Raw genomic sequence first — 20,000 nt, 5'->3', positions numbered from 1 at the left:
ACTCCGAACGTGCGTCACGCTTAATTCCAGCCATGTTCTTTCATTGCATCTTTTGTTATGAAATCTGATAGACGTAGACTTACATGCATATCTAGATCTAGATAATGAATGAACCGTGCCTTAGTTGATATAAACAGTATACAGAGCTACTGTGTATCTAGCATGTCTCATACCATATTCTATCATATACTTTAGAGAGAGTATACCAGGGGTAGGCAACCTTAGGCACATGTGCCAACATTGGCAAAAGGGAGGGTGATCACTGGCACACTGGCATAAGTGTGAGAGTGTCTTTTCTTTTAAAATGGAATAGTCCCCCCAAAAACTGTCATTTAAATTAAGTTCCCTCACATCTATATACAAATTACATTCTGCACATAATTCTACATTCATTGAAACTCCTAACGCTGACTGGGGAGGGAGTCTGGAAGATAGTTGGGTTATTGCTCTGAGTCTAATAATCATTACATCCTGATGTGAAAGATAATATTTCTAAAGAAGAAGAACAAAGAAATAAAGGTTGTTTTGTATAGCCTATGGACAATCAAAATAAGTTGTAAATATTACATTCTCATGTGGTGTCATAATTCAACTTAATGTTGATATGGCACACTGACTATCAAGAAAATGAAAACATGCATGGCACTACATGCAGTTCATGGTTTGACAATATTGACCAAAACCTGTGTTAGCTTTTATAATTCATGTTTAGGGTGGATTTCTGCCATGATTCAACATGACTATGACTATTATTATTTTATGAGTCTGTGTTACTGCTCATCATTGGCTCCATTTACACCTGGCATTTTATGTGACTTGTATTCAGATAGCTTTGTGCTGTAATTTATCCACATAACTTTACTTTATGCCTGTCATCAAATATGTGTCTCCAGTTGCCAGATGGCATCGCTGCAACGTTTAAACGGCCGTTCAAACGTCCTCCAGAGGCCGTTTAAACAGTTGGATTTCAATCTATCTCCGGTACATCTCTGGTATATTTACACCTGAGTTTTTATGCAAATAAGCACACTCAGATTGACATCCAATAACCCAACATGTATTTAAAGCCAGGTGTAAACGGGGTAATCATGCTGCTATGTGAGTGATAACCATAGCTGTGTCTCATTGTTTTCTTACAGCCTACACATACCCAAGACCCTCAGGTGAGAACCCTCTATGTCTTTCCTTGCTGTCACTTTACTCTCTCCCCTCCCACGTTTTTTTTTTTTTTTCTCTGTCTGTTTCACAAGATTGAGTTTTCTCATGCCATGGTGAAGGATTAGAGGATGATGGAATTTAGAAGTAGAGCGTCCGTCTTGGAACCAATAGGTTTCCTGTTCAATCCCTGGTTCGATCCCCGGCTACGCCTAGATTTGTGTCGAAGTGTCCTTGAGCAAGACACTGAACCTCCCTAACTGCAGTTGGTGCCTTGCCTCAACCATCCACCATGTGAACAGTCATTGTGTTTTGGATTAAGACCATTCACCATTTTAATTGAGTCGATAACTAGTCCGGCTTGTCTGTGACAGCACAGTGAGGACAGTGTCAGTCGAAGGTCAATAACACAAAGGTCGCCATGGCAACCCTCTGTGCTCTTTAATAAATCGGAAGAGGGGTGGGTGCGGAGGGGGGGGGGCAAGGTGGTAATGTGAAACACGAGTTTAAATGGTGCAGGAGGTTTGTTGTGATTGGAGGATGAAGGATTGTTTGAGGCAAGGTTAATGGCGCAGGGCTTTTAACATTAATGGGCCAACGGGCAACTCATCACAGTGGTAGTCATTTGAATACTCAAATAGCTCCTCCTCCTCAACCAACATCATGACATTTCATCCCACACTGCTTTCACCTCTCTGCTTCTATTCCTCCCCCTCACACAGCTCTCCATCTATCATGCTCACTCTTTCTCTCGTTATCGTCCCTGTCTGGCAGAAACCTCGTATCGCCGTAATTCTACTTCCTACGTCCGCCCCCCCCGTCCCCGCTCCGGTAAATTAATGTCCTACTTCATGTCAGTGTCACGCAAAAGTAGCAAAAATAGCTGATCTATAAGCTCACAAGGTTCTGCATTGCGTCACGTTGTGAGCTCGTAGATCTGGGATTTTTGCTACTTTTTAGTTTTAACCCATTCAATCCGGGAACGCATCTCTGTCATTTTTGGATTTCTTTGGCTATTCGAAAATCAAGCACAGAGTGCCGCGCTATGAGTTTGTAGATCTGCTATTTAAAAAAAAATCATGAACATTTGTGCAAATCTTTGAATATATATATTTTTTTGTTTTTTAATTACGGGGCCAGGCTTCCAGCATGGACCCGTTTTGTTATTGGTATTATTACGGGGCCAGGCTTCCAGCATGGACCCGTATTGTTATTCCGATTATTCCGTTTCTTCTGCCACTTTTGGCAGTTCTGGCTGAACCGTGCAGTCGCTTTTTATGAAACTCGGCCATATGATAGATGGTCATGAAAAACGATCAAGAAATAATTCTCACAATCTTTCGTCAAAAGGTGGCGCTATAGCACTCAATTGAAAAATGGCAACTTTGAACAGGTACAACTCATGCCCTGTTTGACCTACAGCCATGAAACTTCGATGCACACATGCGTCTCCTCATGCTGAACAACTTTCACACTCTGACTTTTGACCTCTGACCTTTAGATCTCCCACCATTTTGAATTATATGAAAAACAGTTAAAACCTATCTCCTCCTGGGATTTTTGAGTAATCTGCACGAAACTTTTTACACATGAACTTTGGACCTATGCCAAAAAACGTTTGCAAAATATTTTCCATAAGTGAAAAAATGAAGCTTTAATGAGCCAATGAATATTGCAGTTTTATGACAATTATTCATCTGCCCCTAACACATACATGCAGACTTACCATTCTTTGAAACTTTGCAGAAATGTAAAGGGCCATTCCAAATATCACTGAAACCAATCTTACTCCAATTGGTCAAACGGGGGCGCTATAGCAATTTTTTGAAAATTGAAACTTTAAACAGGCAAAAGTCATGCCTCGTTTGGCCGACAGCCATTAGACCTGCTTACACATGTGCCTTGACTAATGAGGAACACATCTATCACGTTGACCAGTAAGCACCGCCCTTAGATTGTCCGCAATCTTGAGCAGTTTGAAAAACACTTAAACCCAGGATTTTTCAGCTATTTGCGTGAAACTGTATGATCAGTGTGATCTCTTTTTTCAGAGGTTTGTCTGTTGGTCCAATAGCGTCCCGCTTAAGTGTATGTCTCACAACCTCAAGGTCACAGGTTCAAGCCTCACTTGGTGCAGACTTCATCTAAGTTGCATTTCACACAACATGACTATCAATGAATACATTTGCAATTGTTAAAGATAACATGAAATACTTAATTGAGTGTTTTTTACATACTTCATTGTGAAAATAGCTGATCTACAATCTCACAACTTTTCAGATAGCAATGAGAGTATGTTTTTTCAATGTATAACATACTTCATTGTGAAAATAGCCGATGTACAATCTGACAACTTTTAATGGTTTGTGAGCTTGTAGATCGGCTACTTTCACTAGTTTTGGTTCTGAGGAGATGTACCATTTCTTCATTGGTAAATGGTTTGGGAACGAGTGATCTTTGTGTTAGTGAAACAGGGGCTTGGGTCATGACAGAAGGCAAGAGTTTGTGATCCTCAACAGACAATATCAGCCTGGACAAAGCTATAGCACTATAGGTAGTGTTGCAGCTACTTAAGAGTGCCTCACGATCGCAAGGTTGCCGGTTCAAGCCTCACTTGATGCAGACTCATTTAAGTTGAATTGCAAAAAACATGACTCAATCTATTCCGTTTCCATGGCTCTCTCTCTCTCTTCAATCTATTCCGTTTCTATCTTCAATCTATTCCGTTTCCATGTCTCTCTCTCTGTCTCTTCAATCTATTCCGTTTCTATCTTCAATCTATTCCGTTTCCATGTCTCTCTCTCTGTCTCTTCAATCTATTCCGTCTCTCTCTCTCTCTCTCTCTCTCTCTCTCTCTCTCTCTCTCTCTCTCTCTCTCTCTCTCTCTCTCTCTCTCTCTCTCTCTCTCTCTCTCTCTCTCTCTCTCTCTCTCTCTCTCTCTCTCTCTCTCTCTGAGGGTTGGCCATAGCTGAGTGGTTAGTGAGCCCGCCTAGGGAGCCAGAGGCTCTAGTTGACCCAGGTACGATTCCAGGCCAGGTCAGCAAATGTGTCGATGAAACGACATTTGTCCCTGAGCAAGACTCTTAATTGCTCACAGGCCCTCATTGGAAACAAGACCGCAAGGACTTTCATGAACTGACCTGTTAAAGGAATTATCATTTCTCTTTCTCTCTCCTGGCCCCGTATTATCGCTGCTTGCAGCTATATTTTAATTTATTTTTCTTCAAAAAACTGTTAGGATTTAGAAGACATTTGTAGGCCTCAGGTCTTAATGGGTTAATGTTGAAAGTGAAAGTGGTCTGTCTGTGGGGTTATTATTTGGGTTTAATATTTAACCAATGGTTAAACACAGATTTTTTCCCCATTCCCTGAAAAGTAACAGTTTTGGAGATATGAGGTTTTCCACCCAACAGTGACAATATTCTCCCTCTCCTTCAAACATCATCTTTCTTTGCCTTCTGTGAGTCTCGCTCTCTATGCCTGTGTCCCCGTCCCAATGTCATCTTGTCTTTGTTTTGTTCATTAAGAGACACATGGTGTGTCCTTGGCATCAATGGTGTCCTGCTCTGCCAAGGTAAAGCAATTAAAACAACGGCAGATTGGACCAGACCGGAAGAACAACAGTGTAAATTGAATTGAGCCTGTGTAGTGGATGGAGCATAGTCATAGATCATCTCCAAGCAAACATGTGGGATCTGTCCTTGTTGTCAGTGAGGAGAGTCCAGGGGAGTCTCCCCCAGAATGTGTGGGCTTGGACCCAGTGTAGAACTTGGACCCTAGGGCTTGGTGTAAATCAGTGGTTCCCAACCTTTTCTTCTATCCTTCAATGTATAGGACGGATAGGAAAACCTGAATAAGGATTAGGCCTCAAGAATCTACATTGTAATGCTGAATTCCAGTAGTGTCGTTTCACTGTTACATTCAGAGGATGTGTTGCGGTTCAACACATTCTCACAGATAGGCGTCAGTTATTGCCGCTCTGCCATTTTCACTCCCTAATGCGTCACCAGGGCCGTGGGAAGACGTTATAGGTTACGGGTGATGTATGCGCATACAGCGCGTGCCTAGCGTCTGGTCGAAAATGGGCGGTTTCTGGGCGGTTTCTGGGGTTATTTTGTTAATTTAATTCGGTTAATTCGGTTCCAGAACACTTATTGCACTAAATCCCCCCCAAATAACGACCATTGACCAACAACAACAGGCACATTATGCAAAAATGATTTTATTTTTTATTTTTATATTTTGTTTTAATTTTTTTTTTAAATTTGTCATACTTTATTTTCATGGGGTGCTGCAGCCCCCTCAGCACCCCCACTTCCCACGGAGTACACAACAAAAGGGCACACATTGGAGCTTCAAATACTACTTAAATCAAGGTTTTGCCTAGCTGCCTCGGTGGTTAACCTGGTAGAAGAGCTTGGCTAGTAACTGCAACCTCCTGTGATTGAATCCCACGCGGGCACAACTTTGTTTCCTTCCCTCTCTGCATAGTTTTTGTGAGGTTAGGGTCAGGATTAAGGTTAGGTTTAGGCATATTTTTTGTTAGGTTAGAGTTAGGGTTAGAGTTAGGATTAGGGTTAGGTATATGTTTGTGAGGTTAGGTTAGGATCAGGTTTAGGGTTAGGAATAGTTTTGTCAACATGCTATGTCGCCATGGCGTCCCGTTGTGTAAAAAAAATACTTTCAGGGCGTCCCGTCATGTCAAAACTTGACGTTTCAGGGCTGCAAAATGTGACGCCTTGGGAGTGAGAACGGGTTGCGAGGTTCAATCGACATGCAAAGGATCGATGCTTTTCGACGCAGAGAAAAAGGCGAAGCGATGCCTTTGCAACGAGAGACAAGCCAATCATAGTGCACTCTGCTCTAAAATAGGCGTGGAGTGAGTAGACACACTTGACACTACAGAATAAGACTGAAGTAGCGAATATCAATAACACAGCTTTAAACGTGCAGTTGTAGGGTGTGAAATTAATCAAGACCGAGCAACTACATGGCCTATTTCTTGCCTAAAACGTATAAATCGTTTGCAACCAAGCTGTGAGAGACTAGCATCAAGCATCTGTGCTTCTCATCCTTGTCTGTGATCTCCCTATCCGAGCGCACCTGCTGGCTTTGTTCTGCTCGGACCACCGAAGCTCCCGCTGAGCATTGATCTAGGCCAGTGGTTCTCAAAGTGGGTCCTTGAGGGGGTTTCCAGGTAGTCCCCAGCTAAATGTGTTAATATGACATCAAAATCAGTTTCATCACTTTAATCCTATATACATTGGCTGAAAAATATCAAAATAATGCTACAAGCTCACAACGCAAACCGTCGTGAGCTTGTAGATCTGCTATTTAAAACAAATACATTTTAACAACACAAAATATTGTCTGATGGCGTGATGGGGGTCCACGAGCAAATACATGAATACTTTGATTTTTATTTGACAGTTTGAGAGCCACTGATCTAGGCACACACTCGACACCACTTGACATGGACAGAAACGGATTGATGTACAGTACAGTATAGACAACTAAGCAAAACACATAAACAATCTCTCCCAGTATTGTGGGTATAGAGCAGGGACAGCTCCGGTGCTTCGAGCCGCTCAGACCAGCTGCTCTTCCCAGCCAGGAGAGCTGTTAATCACACAGCAGAAGTAGAGACAATCGTTGCTCGGCTCTGGCACCAATTCTTTGTAAACAATCTATTCATTTTAGGCAATAAATGGGCCATGCAGTTGCTCAAGCTTGATTAGTTTCCCTTCTACAGCCGCTAGTTTAAAACTTTGTAATCAATATTCTTTATATAGTCCGTTTCTTCACCTCGGGAGCAAACACACACGTTGGCACACGGTGACAAGCTGTCACTCATGACCTTAGACACGCCCAATTCATTTCATTTTTCAAATGTTCGCACTGTGAACATTTGCTCGATGTTCCTGTTGTGAATTCTGCTTAAAACCTATAATTCCTCCAAATAGTTTTCCTTTGCCTGACCTTGACTGGCTGTGAATTGGAGGCTGCTGACAATGCTGTTGTTGATAATGTTCCTGTCAAAAACACAAGGGGACAAGTCTAACAATGAAACTTCATGTCTCACTTATTTCATATTTGTTTCTCTCTTTCTTCACCTCAATACGTCTAAACACACACACACACACACACACACACACACACACACACACACACACACACACACACACACACACACACACACACACACACACACACACACACACACACACACACACACACACACACACACACACACACACACACACACACACACACACACACACACACCAGACCGCATGTGCGGCTTCGAGGACGAGCGGATCTGTGGTTTCTACCAGGACACAAGTGACACGTTTGATTGGACGAGGCAGAACCACCTGACCCAGAATCCCAAGCGATCACCCAATACCGGTCCAGAGACGGACCGCAGTGGAACCAAGGAGGGTGAGCAGACTGGAGGCACATGCTGTCTTTACATTATGTCTGAATTAGTATGTTATACAATGTAACATTCCTTCGTTGTTATTTTAATGAATACAATTTTATTTTAACGTATAAGATGTACATTTAATATTTATTCCCTGACTCCATGTTAATACAAGTATGACATTTAATACATATGATAGTTACTACATGTACATGTAAATGTATTGCAGGTTACTACATGTACATTGAAGCGTCGCGGCCGAGAGCAGCAGGTGACAAGGCGCGTCTGGTGTCCCCTCTGTTCAACGTATCGTCAGAGAGAGGTCCCAAAGGATCAGCCAGGGTCCCGTACTGTGTCTCCTTCTTCTACCACATGAAGGGCAAACACATCGGTGAGTAGATACACGCACACACGCACGCACGCATGCACACTCACATGTGCACACACATACACACAGAAAGGAAAATCCTCATTTATCTCTGAGAGTTTAAAAATTGATCCAAATGGACCTGACTGCACAGCAAAATCCTCATTGTTAATTTGACTTGCAGCCAAACGGAACCAAATGGACCTGTAAGGTTCAAAGGGTTTTTCAGGGGCCGAGCACACAGTGTGTAGGCACCCTATTGTATTTGTTAGTATTCTTCCACCACTTTTCACACTTCAGGCATAACCGCTCAGTCGGTTTTTAAGGAACTATGAAGAAGAATGGTAGTGAGTCCCATAATCTCTGCCTCTTAGTTTTGCCGCCATTTTGAATTTTATGAAAAGCACTTAAATTCCTACTCCTCCTTATTTTTCAGCAATCTGCACAAAATCAATATCTAGTAGAAGAGAAGTTTTCACGTAAAATAATGATTCCTCCAGGAGCTAGTGGATATTGTAGACAGTGTAACATTTCCCCAAAAAGGCAATTAACTCACAATGTTTTGACATAACACCACAAAACATTGCATGCTTATCAGCAGTCAGAGGCTGACCCTTCATTATTGTCTCAGCAAAACAAAATGGGGCACTAAACACTATTTAGCCCCTGGTCCCGGAGCCAGGGGCCCACAGGGCTGCTAATCCGGCTCTGCTAGTGACCACTGGAGGAATATGAAGCTGATTGGTGGTGGTATAACTGTTTATTTTTAACCGCCCAGCAACTTTTCACAAAACTTTAGATGGTTTAAACTTTAGAGGGTCATGCCAAATGGGCAAAGAATAAATGTTACTCCCATTGGCCAAAGGGGGGTACTATAGCAAAGGATTGAAAATACAAACTTTGAACAGGTATATGCTGTATCACGCGCCATTTGACACAATAGTTATAACAGTTTATACCCTTGTCCTTTATGGTTTTATATCTGTGCACCTCTGTCAGAAAACGTGACCTCCAGTCGTGACCTTGGCTTGCAGAGCTCATCACACAGACCTTGCTTGGTGTGATTGTGTTTGTAAGAGATAAAGGACACAAACAGCGTTTGTTTGTTCTCCCAGGGTGTGCACGTACATGCATTTACCTGTGTGGGAGCGCGTGCACTTATGTGTGTGCGTCTGTGTGTGTAGAGGTGGATGAAGGGGGTGGGTGTGATTTACGACACTATGAAATACAGTGGGTCATTTGAAGGGCTGTTCATCATAGAGTTATACAACAGACAACTTTATCCACAGTGTACATCTGAAAGTACACATGTCTACACACACGCACACACACACACGCACACGCACACGCACACGCACACGCACACGCACACGCACACGCACACGCACACAGGCACACACACACAGGCACACACGCGCACGTGCACGCACACGCACACGCACGCACACGCACACAACAGTGTTGATTTAAAGCATTAATGGCTCAACTGCAGACATGTGCTCCTCTTTTCACCTCCTGTGTCTAAGGAGATAAAGGGGCAGGGAAGGCCATGTCATTTCTGTGTGTGTTCTATCCTTTCTGCCCTTGCTATTTCCCTATCCTACATTCATATATTTCATTAATTCGCTATACTCTGCCCTTGCTCCGTCCCTATGATCATCCCTTCCCTGTTTACCCTCCCTACTTCCTATCTCTGTCCACCCTATACTTAATTAACTTAATTAACCTTCCTATATCTAACTTCCCTACTTCCTATCTCTATCCACCCTACTCTACATCCTATCTTAAACCTCCCTTCTTCATCTCTAACCTCCCTACTTCTTATCTCAAACCTCCATACTTCCCTACTTCCGATCTCAAACCTCCATTCTTCCACTCTAACCTCCCTACTGTTTTTATACTCTGGGACATTGTACATTAATGAACATTTCAATCAATAAACACGATATCATCTTATAGTGTCATTTGTAGTAATAACATATTCAAATATTGTATACGATCTCTTTAAGCAATAAGACACTATAGAGGGGAGCTATATTGTGGATATTAGCACAGCTGTGCAGGGTGACAGCACAATTTCGAGTGTTTTATTGCTTTTATACAACAGTTACCAAGAAAATGTAACATATAATAATGTATTTTTAGTGTGGGGCAATTTTCTACATCTGCGACCTTCGCATGCATTTTTAAACTGGTAGCGCTGTCACCAATTCCCTGGTACAGCATGCCACAGGGGGAGGAGCTTCAAGTAATACCCAGGCTGAACAGCAATCAGAGGCGGGGTCATATTTTTTTGATGATGTGGCATTTTTAATTTGCCCTTTGGTATAGGCTACTGTGTTTTTTTATTATTATTATTATTATTATTATTATTATTATTATTATTATTATACAAGGTTTGCAGGCTTGACGGTCAGGCGAGGTGTGGTCCTGTTCCAGGTGGTCATTATCATTCACGACTGGCTCACACTAAACCCAGCTCACTCAATTTACACTGTTGTTCTGGTGTCTGTTCCAATCTGCTTCTCTTAATTGCCTCACCCTGGCAGAGGCACTCTGCACTTCTTCCAGAGATACACTGCATGACTCTTAATGAAGAATACCGAGCAGATATGAGAGAGAGAGAGAGAGAGAGAGAGAGAGAGAGAGAGACGTGACGTGACGTGACGTGACGAGATTAAAGGACAAGAATGTAAGATAGGAGAATGAGATAGAAACAATGGAGAGTCAACTCAGGAGTTAAATTAAGAGGACGATAGGCTAAGGAAAACAATGAGAGAGACAGACGGAGAGACAGAAACACAATACGGATTGAAAATAGCATAACATTTGTACTCGGAGTTGAGACTATGGGAGATACTGGGAGTATGACTCCCAGCCTGAATTAATATCTCAGTCCGGCCCTGTGCGTGCGTGCGTGCGTGTGTGCGTGCGTCCCACTTGTCCCTGGGGAAGTCTTCCCCAGGGACAAGTCAGAGACAAGGTCCTGATAGAGTTGTACCCAGTCCTCTGTGACTCTGACACTCTCACTTTGACATTCTCTGCATTTGTTCAGAACAATCAATACAGCACTTATCAACTTATCCTTTTCTCTGTCAGAGAGAGAGAGAGAGAGAGAGAGAGAGAGAGAGAGAGAGAGAGAGAGAGAGAGAGAGAGAGAGAGAGAGAGAGAGAGAGAGAGAGAGAGAGAGAGAGAGAGAGAGAGAGAGAGGTAAGGTAAAGCAGTTTGACTAGTAGTACATTTTATGGGGAATCTATTCTCATGCCGGCCATTTTGCTATGATGTGAGTAGAAAAGGTCTGCTGTGTGAATGAGGCCAATGAAAGGAACATTTTAATATGTTTTAATAGTACTGATTTTAGCTACATTGTTATTGTCCTGTACTATGAAGTTACTGTTCTGTATAGGCAGTATAATAAGTTACAGTATTAATATGCCACTGTGAGCAATAGTTTTGGGCACACCTACACACAGCTACTGTGCGCACCATCAGTCAGTAGAGAACAATACCCAGCACCACACATTATGTGTAGTGAAATATGAATTTGTCACAGCTTTAAGTCCCCATCTGGTGACCTTCCTTTATCATCACTTTACAAGACAAAACCGAAGCTACAGCTGAACAACTGAGTTCGTCAAAATGAAACAGACACAGCTGGTTCATTCTACACCTCAATGCTCCTCTTACAGATACATTTAATTCTTATTATGTGAATCATACACCACTGTTTTAATGAGGAGAACTCAACTTTGATGAGGAGAGTAGAGGAGTTGCATTTTCTTTTAACTCATACATATTATAAATCAAAGGGTGGTGCTGCTGCCCAGACTACATTAGGTGAGTAAAGTGTATTCAAAGTGAAGAAATTAGCTCTGCCGAGGTAGCGCGTTTTAATGAGAGGCTATATAATGAGGAATAAATAGACATTGCACAGGTAGATAGATAGACCTTTATTGAATTAAACTGAATGAAACAACTGAATTAAATTCAGCTGCCAGAGGCAGCACAGCAGATAAAGTCCAGATACAGAGTAAGAGAATAACTGTGAGATATGCAAGGGAAGCAACACCAAAAGTAGTATAGGAGTTAAAAGAAGAACAACATCACAAAAACACCACCAACAATGAACCATAGTAGCCTATACGACAGTAACTATACATTAACCTGCAAGCAGAAACAAAATACACACACTCACAGTGTCAGTATCCCGCGCTATGGCTAAGCAGGGTGTATTTTGAAAATTTGATGAAAGCTGATAGCTAAATCATAAGCAGGGCCGGATTAACCCTTAGTTTGTTGCTTCACAGTGTGTTGCTTCCGACACGTTTTGGCAATAGTCTTCTTCACTTTTGCTCAGGTGTTTGGTGCCCACCCAATGTTTTTGCCCAGGGCTGCAGCCCCTAAAGCCTGTGCATTAAGCCAGGGCTGATCATAAGCGATCTTTTCAATGTTTTTCCCTTTCATTTATACCGTTATTTCGTTTGTATAGACCTATAGTGTCTGAAAGAAAGTTTATATAATATAACAAATCCAATTCCTTCACTCACTTCAATTCAGATTATATCATGTTATTATTTAGGGCTGTGTACTGATTATAGTGGGTCATCTAGTGATGTTTTGAAGGATATTATTTGAAAGAGAATCTGGGAGAGAGAGAGAGAGAAAGAAAGAAAGAAAGAAAGAAAGGAAGCAAGAAAGAAAGAAAGAAAGATGAAAAGGAAATATTTGAATCGGAGAGAGACTTTTTTACATCTCTAGGCTGCATGTCGCTGTCATTACTCATAATATTTGAATACATATTTGCCTAATCTAACCAGATATCACATCAAAGACTAGAACATCTACATTTAAACACAAACTCTCCCTCCCTCTCTCTCTCTCTCCTTCTTTCTCTCTCTCTCTTGCTCGCTCGTCATAATAAATTAATGAACATTTTTAAAAAAAAGGTTGAACACAGTGGATCCATCTACTGTCATAGTCCTAAGCGTGTGTGTGTGTGTGTGTGCGTGTGTGTGTGTGTGTGTGTGTGTGTGTGTGTGTGTGTGTGTGTGTGTGTGTGTGTGTGTGTGTGTGTGTGTGTGTGTGTGTGTGTGTGTGTGTGTGTGTGTGTGTGTGTGTGTGTGTGTGTGTGTTTTTTCCAGGCATCCTGAACGTGCTGCTCAGAGTGAAAAGCATTGCGTCTGTAGACTCGCTGGTCTGGAGAAAGTCTGGCCACCAAGGCCCCACCTGGAACAAAGCCTTGTTAGACATCAACCCCAGCGGTCCATTCCAGGTAAGACTCTCACCTTTTCACTTTTCATTAAAGAAGAACAGCATGCTCATCGCATTGTTATTTGCAGCTACAAAGCTACAGGCTACAATTCATTTTCAATGGAGGCCAGCAACATGAAGATGCAAAGTGACACCTGATGTTTGTACTGTAGCTGCTACAAAATCTGCAAAGATGCAATCCAAGTTGATCTGGTTTCAACTACTGTTACAAAGCTACAAAACAAGTGTTGTTTAACCATTTCCATCACCTTCTCTCTTCACACAATTCCTGCTTGTAATGGGGGAAAACGTCATCCAGGTCAGTGTTTTGTTTAACCCCAGGCTTTATTTTCCTTCATATTTTTGTCGTTGGGTGGACGAGTGTGTTGTATCTTTTTTTTTAGCTGCCAGTGTGAACACAGCATTACAGTATACCTCACAGTACTGCAGGAAATGAGTCAGTACAGCCAAGTCTGCTTTTATTTATTTGCTGTCTATTTTACTGTGTGTTTCTGTTCAGCTGTGCGGAAAGCGTGAACAGTAGGAATAAATACATGATAAGATTTACATCGGAAAACCTATTTGGGTCTCTGGGGTAGTTGCATTGATTTAAGCGGGCTGATAGGATTGAAATTGTTAAAAAATTTAAAATAGGCTCTCATGCATTGAAGGCGGCATGAGCTCGGCCCTGGCCTCCCTAGGTTGGCAGAGGGAAGGTAGTGCCCAGGATTACATAGACAATTGGCACTGGGTGTAAAAAAATGGGGTTACAAAATAAAAATAAATAAAACATAAAACAAAACTAATTTATGTTTGTGATAAAATGCTGTTGCACCTCAAGTGTGTATTTACTCTGTACATGTAACAGTTGGATAATAAATGAAACCTCCCCCTAAATGTACGACTCATAAATTGCATTAGGCATACGTTATAATGCATTATGAAGCCCATATTTATAATTCCCTATTGCTGTTGACTTCACAGGAAGTGTTACCATGGTGTGCATTCTCAAAATGTATCCGCTAGCCTATTAAGAAATATAAAATGGCTTGTTTTGAAAGAAACCTTTTTTTTTATTATTATCAATGTAGCTAGAGTTCAGTGTGGACATCACAATCGCTAATACATATAACCAAGATGTATGAAACTTTTCATAGGTAAATTGGTATCAATTAATATCAAGTTGTCTTGGTGATGTTTCATAATGTCTAATGCATATTGGTATTGTATCTGAAACTAGATATGTGTCGTGTTTTCAGAGAGGAAAATACATACAACCCTACTGTGTGTTGATCAATCAGATGATCTTAGTATTTTGATGGGAAGCACTGCACTGCGTGTGTTGAAAAGCTATTTAAAGAACCTCTGGTTGCTCCAACGAATATCATTTCCCACATCCCTTCAGCACCACAATTAGCAGCCTTACATGGAGCAGTGCATGATTCAGAGACATTGATTAGTTATACAATAGAATGGAGGTATTTCTGTGTCAGGTGTTGATGAGTTAGGTAGAATTGTTTCATTATGTCTTTCCATGCTGACAGACATTAACACCTACAGTGAATGAAACACTCCCACAGTTATTACGTTCAGCTGTGTTGAAGCTTTTAAAATGGCTGTTGCTCTTGGTAACAACACTTGAAAATGTTATTGTATTGTTGACTTATTCATGTTGATTTCTTCATGTCTGAATAACAATAACTCATAAACTGTGACAAAAAAAACGATCTAATATGTGGTAATCGTCGAGCCTTCTTCTCCGGACTTAAGTCAAGACTTATCCCAAACTCCAAAACAGTGTGCTTTTTTGCTCTCTCTTATCTAGTCTTCAATTTACCTCAATTTACCTCTTATAAACTTTTCTGTCAGTCACTACCTCTCTTAAGTGACTGCCCTCGATGGAGATCTGAACTCCAGCCCCCACAGAACAGGGAAGTCTGACTGCTTTGAATTCACTGAGGAATCATGGGAATTGTCAAAGAAATTGGGCTTTCTTGGAAATCTGTTTCATATTGCGGCACTAAGGCACCTGAGACCCACAGAGCCAGGTAAAAGTTCTCAATGAACCAGAGGGTTTTAAGACTTTGACATTTTTCAAGGCCCCTTCGACTTCGAGCCCCATGAATCATACATGGGCCGACATTGCAGATGTCATTGCAGACATCTAAAATCTATTCACATAAGCTGAAAATAATAAAACAGAGCAGTCACAGTAGAGAAAAGATATGCATTTCCTTTCTCTTCTTTGACGGTTGAAGCCCCTTCCAAAGAAAGCAATAATAACCACACTAATAAAAAGAAAATGACAAAGAGCATTATTAATTATAACATGATAGTGTTTAAAATGTTTAATTTATTAGATAAGTGCGGGCAAAGCATTTCAGATTTTTTGATGGTTCAACACTGAGGGGAATATTGATGGATGAGGGCCAGAGAGTGAAATTCAGCTCATTTTCTGCTCAATCTCAGCAGCAAATGTCCACACAGTAACAAGACGATTATTTACTTCATCAAGATATGCTGATATCAAAGCACAAATTAAAACAATAAAATAAACATGGTATTGTAATGCAGTTTAAGTACTGTAGACTTAAGCAGGTGTCAACTGTTTGCAATAAACAGCATTAACTGTGCAATAATAGAATTTTAAAGCATATTGACTATATTAAGCTCAACATAAAGATGCCTTCTTATTAGACCTTACCTGCTGACATTATAACCTAGCATGCTCCTCTACAGTAAAGTAAAGTACATTTACTTGAGTACTGTACTTAAGTAACCTTTTTGACTACTTTACTTGATTTTTTTCAAACTCATGATTTTCACTCTCAATGTGGATTAACCACTTACAGTAAGCTCTATTTCAAAAGTAGTGAAAATAGCAAATCTACAAGCTCACAACATGCAGCATCACAAAGAGTTGTGAGCTTGTTGATCTGCTATATTCACTATTACTAAAATCCTACTATAATTCTAGTAACCTCTGTCTGTAGTGGTAGGTGAGTGAGTGAAGCTACCCGGTTCTCCTCAGTGGCTGGACCAATTGCTCTGATTTTGCACACAGCCATTGACCATTACCATCTGAACTTAACTGTGAAGCCCGTTTTTCAATTTCATCAAATCTCAGCTTCTTATTAGCGTTTATGTGTCAAACAATGTCGCCTCCCGGGTTGCCAGATCATGTGCGCATATCCCCCCACGGATGCGTCGACCGGGTATGGTCTAGTGTATTCTAATTAATTGATACTAACAATAAAATGTACTTTGTAATATGTACTTTTGAATACTTAAGTACTGTATGTTCAAAAGCAAGTACTCCAATACTGGCAGCAACTTTCACTTCCCTGAGTACAGTATCTACTTTGACTCAAGTACTGGGGTTGACCACTGGCCCTCTAACAGAAACTAACATGGAAGGCAAGAGTGAAGCATAGGTGAGTTTATGTGTGGTTTATCTGGCTTTAAAGGTATGGAGTGGAGTATAGTTTGTAATGTATGAAGCATAGACATTGTTAGGTGCAGTGTAAATGCTGTAGAAGAATGTGTGCTATATGAGTATACATGAGGTTGTCCGTATTCTTTGGTCAGTGTGGCTTGTGGTTTGGATTCTAGCTAGCTCTCCTTCTAAAATGATTTAGCCTCTCCTTAAACAGTGTATTTTACCATATGGTTCCTTAGACATAATCTTCCTCAATATGAAATAAACAAACAAAAAACAAAACAATTCATCATAGCGGTTAAAAAGATATTGCAATATTATTGCAATGTTGCAACAGACAGACAGACAGACAGACAGACAGACAGACTTAGCAGGGGTAGATAACAGAAGTACTGAAGGAGATGTGAGCTCTGCTTATTGACACGTGGTGATAGTCTTGTCTGTTCCGCAGTCACACAAAGCTCTGCCTTGTGGGGGGGTTGGACTCTATGCCCTCCCTCACTTCCTCCACGGGGAATTTGTCACTATCTGCTTCTCTTCATGCCTCTTTGTGTGCCTTTCTCTTATTCTCTCTGTGTGTGTGGGTGTGCCTCTCTATGTGTACAAAAGCATGTCTGCAGGCCGCGATATCCCGATTGTTTGCAGTGTCACAGAGAAAAGGAAGGAGAGAGAGAGAGAGAGAGAGAGAGAGAGAGAGAGAGAGAGAGAGAGAGAGAGAGAGAGAGAGAGAGAGAGAGAGAGAGAGAGAGAGAGAGAGAGAGAGAGAGAGAGAGAGAGAGAGAGAGAGAGAGAGAGAGAGAGAGAGTATGAACAGTAAACAGAACCCTGACAGCACTCCGCCAGAGCCCCAGTCTCCTTGCTAAGTGGCCCCTGTCAGCTCTGAGTCAATATCACAGAGGCCTCTAACCCCCCTCAGTCCAGCCAAGAGCTGCTCAATGCAGTCTTCTACTGCCTCTCTCCCTGCTTTCTCAATTCAATTCAATTCAATTCAATTCAATTCAATTCAATTCAATTCAATTCAATTCAATTCAATTCAATTCAATTCAATTCAATTCAATTCAATTCAATTCAATTCAATTCAATTCACAGGGGCATTATAGCCTCTGCGAATAGCTGTAGTTCCCTTTTCCAGAAGGTGAGCAACATTCCCTGATCCGGGATAAGTTTCTCATTTCTTCATTTGATTGGCTCAGCAGCAGATTTGAACTCGAAAAACATATATGAAGAGGGTGTGCGTTACGGTTCAAATCTGTTGCTGAGCCAATCAAATTAAGCTACGGGAAACTGACCCGTATCGAGGAAATGCGATGCGAGAGTGCGGTCTAGCCAACAAAAGCTCGGGACTCCTGAATCGCTGCCCTCCACATCCTCCTATCTAGCATCAATGGCCAACACTGATCTGGGACGTTTTAATTGTGTGACAGCAATGAACTAATTGACGACGACCTAAGTAGTGTCCGAAATTATTAATTATACATTTTTGCAGATTAGTTCACTAATAGTCCCCATGGGTTATAATATCAGCAGGTACATCTGACTCCCTATATAGGGAGTAGGGAGTAGTGAACGATTGACTGAATTCGGACACAACCTATCTTTCTTTCTCTTTCTCTCTTCCAAAACACACACCAGGCTCCTACCCCCTGCAGCAATTAGCCATGACAGCTCAATTAGCAGGCTTATTTATGAGCAGGGGAGGCCTGCTAGTTGTGTTGTAATTATTCCAGTTTGTGTGTGTGCGAGCGCGTGTGTGTGCGTGGGTACGAGCGTGAGTGTGTGTGTGTGTGTGAGTGTGTGTGTGTGTGTGTGTGTGGGTGCGAGCGTGTGTGTGTGTGTGTGTGTGTTTCTGGGAAATGGAGTCCATGATGGATGAAGGCTGGAGGCCTGCCTGAGCACTTAATTAACGATGCCTCCACAACATGTTACTGGCCTGGCTGTTTTAAAGAGAACATTTTAGCCTGTAACTAAAGACAATGCTAGCTGATCGATGGGGTGACTGCACACAGAACACACACCGTTGCCTAAAGCCTAATGCATACTACACCTGCACAGGCGGAATGTGTTCGGTTCGGCTGGCCACAAACTGGAATATGACGTCATTCAGAGCTTCGGATGGGCGGTCAGAGAACTGGTTTCGGGTGTTCTCTATCCAGGTATTAAAACCATTGGTTCCAGCAGTGCTGGCTGTAGTGAACACTGCTTGGCCCGAGCTAATCGCCACCAACAGTGTGATCTGTGGTGGCCAGGGTCTGGCTGTATGAATTAGCATTTGCTGTACAGATCGGTTCGGTTTGGGGAGCCCTCCCGAGCCTCACTTTTTTTTTTTTTACATTAACCACTTGAACCCTAGCATCCGTTTTCTGAGGAGAACTTAAGCCAAAAATAGCAGATCTACAAGCTCACAACGCCTCGCACTGCGAGGCGACCCTAACCCTAACCCAATTATTTAGCAAAGAGGTGTAGAGGGAAAAAAGGGCAGACCAAAAAAAAGATTAATATAAAACACAATTTTATACAACATAGAGGGGGTCCCTGCTTCATCTCTCTCTCTTAGCTAGGGGGTCCTTGGCCTGAAAAAGTAGACCCCTGCTGTAGAAGATGATGATGCCCCCCCCCCCACACACACACACACACACACACACACACACACATACACACACACACACACACACACACACACACACACACACACACACACACACACACACACACACACACACACACACACACACACACACACACACACACACAGACTCAGAGGAAGACACTAGGGACAGTCGTGTCCTTTCCATTCCATCCCGGATGGAATCCATTCACATAGACAGTGAGAGCGCACTTGTGCAATGCGTGCATGCTTGCATTCTCGTGCCCGTGCACGCGCGTGTGTACTGTATCTTTAATGAAGCAGTGCTCCTACACAAAGCATTTTAAATATTCATCCTCCCATTTGTTGTTATGACAGTGTAGAGGAGACTGTGACATTAATCGAGGGCAGGGTGCTTTATGGCATTTATCTTGTGCTCGTTGCCAGCAGACGAAGACATTTTTCTAATCGGTCAACGGCAACTATGTCATTTTTTATGAATTAACCACACTAGCATATACCAGTGGGGGGATATGCGCACATGATCTGGCAACCCGGGAGCCATTCATCCCATAGCTCGCGGGGCCATCCCACAGCTGGCCAGCCGTAACCATGGCTTTTACATAAAAACGCTAATAAACAGCTGACGTTTGGTGAAATCGAAAAAACGAGCTCCAGTGTTCTGTGCACATGGTAATGGTGAATGGCTGTGTGCAAATTCAGATCAATTTCTCCAGCCACTGAGGAGAACCGGGCAGAACGATTTTGGCCTCACCACTA

At 42.0% G+C, this 20,000-nt stretch overlaps 1 pseudogene across 1 annotated transcript in view; it reads left to right on the top strand.

Annotated features, from left to right (window-relative positions):
* The window catches only part of LOC311046362 (MAM domain-containing glycosylphosphatidylinositol anchor protein 1-like), a 191,344-nt pseudogene that overhangs the window by 158,111 nt on the left and 13,233 nt on the right, over nt 1-20,000 (top strand). Inside the window, exons 12-16 of the transcript XR_014602894.1 lie at nt 1-9; nt 1,140-1,163; nt 7,444-7,596; nt 7,809-7,970; nt 13,089-13,219. The exon at nt 1-9 is cut by the window's left edge and continues 175 nt beyond it. The product of XR_014602894.1 is annotated as an MAM domain-containing glycosylphosphatidylinositol anchor protein 1-like (transcript). The remainder of the gene's footprint in view (nt 10-1,139; nt 1,164-7,443; nt 7,597-7,808; nt 7,971-13,088; nt 13,220-20,000) is intronic.

The sequence above is a fragment of the Gymnoscopelus microlampas genome (genome assembly GCF_963454915.1).
Source record: "Gymnoscopelus microlampas genome assembly, chromosome: 1".
NCBI classification, from domain to species: Eukaryota; Metazoa; Chordata; class Actinopteri; order Myctophiformes; family Myctophidae; genus Gymnoscopelus; species Gymnoscopelus microlampas.
This window is presented reverse-complemented; position numbering and strand designations above follow the sequence as displayed.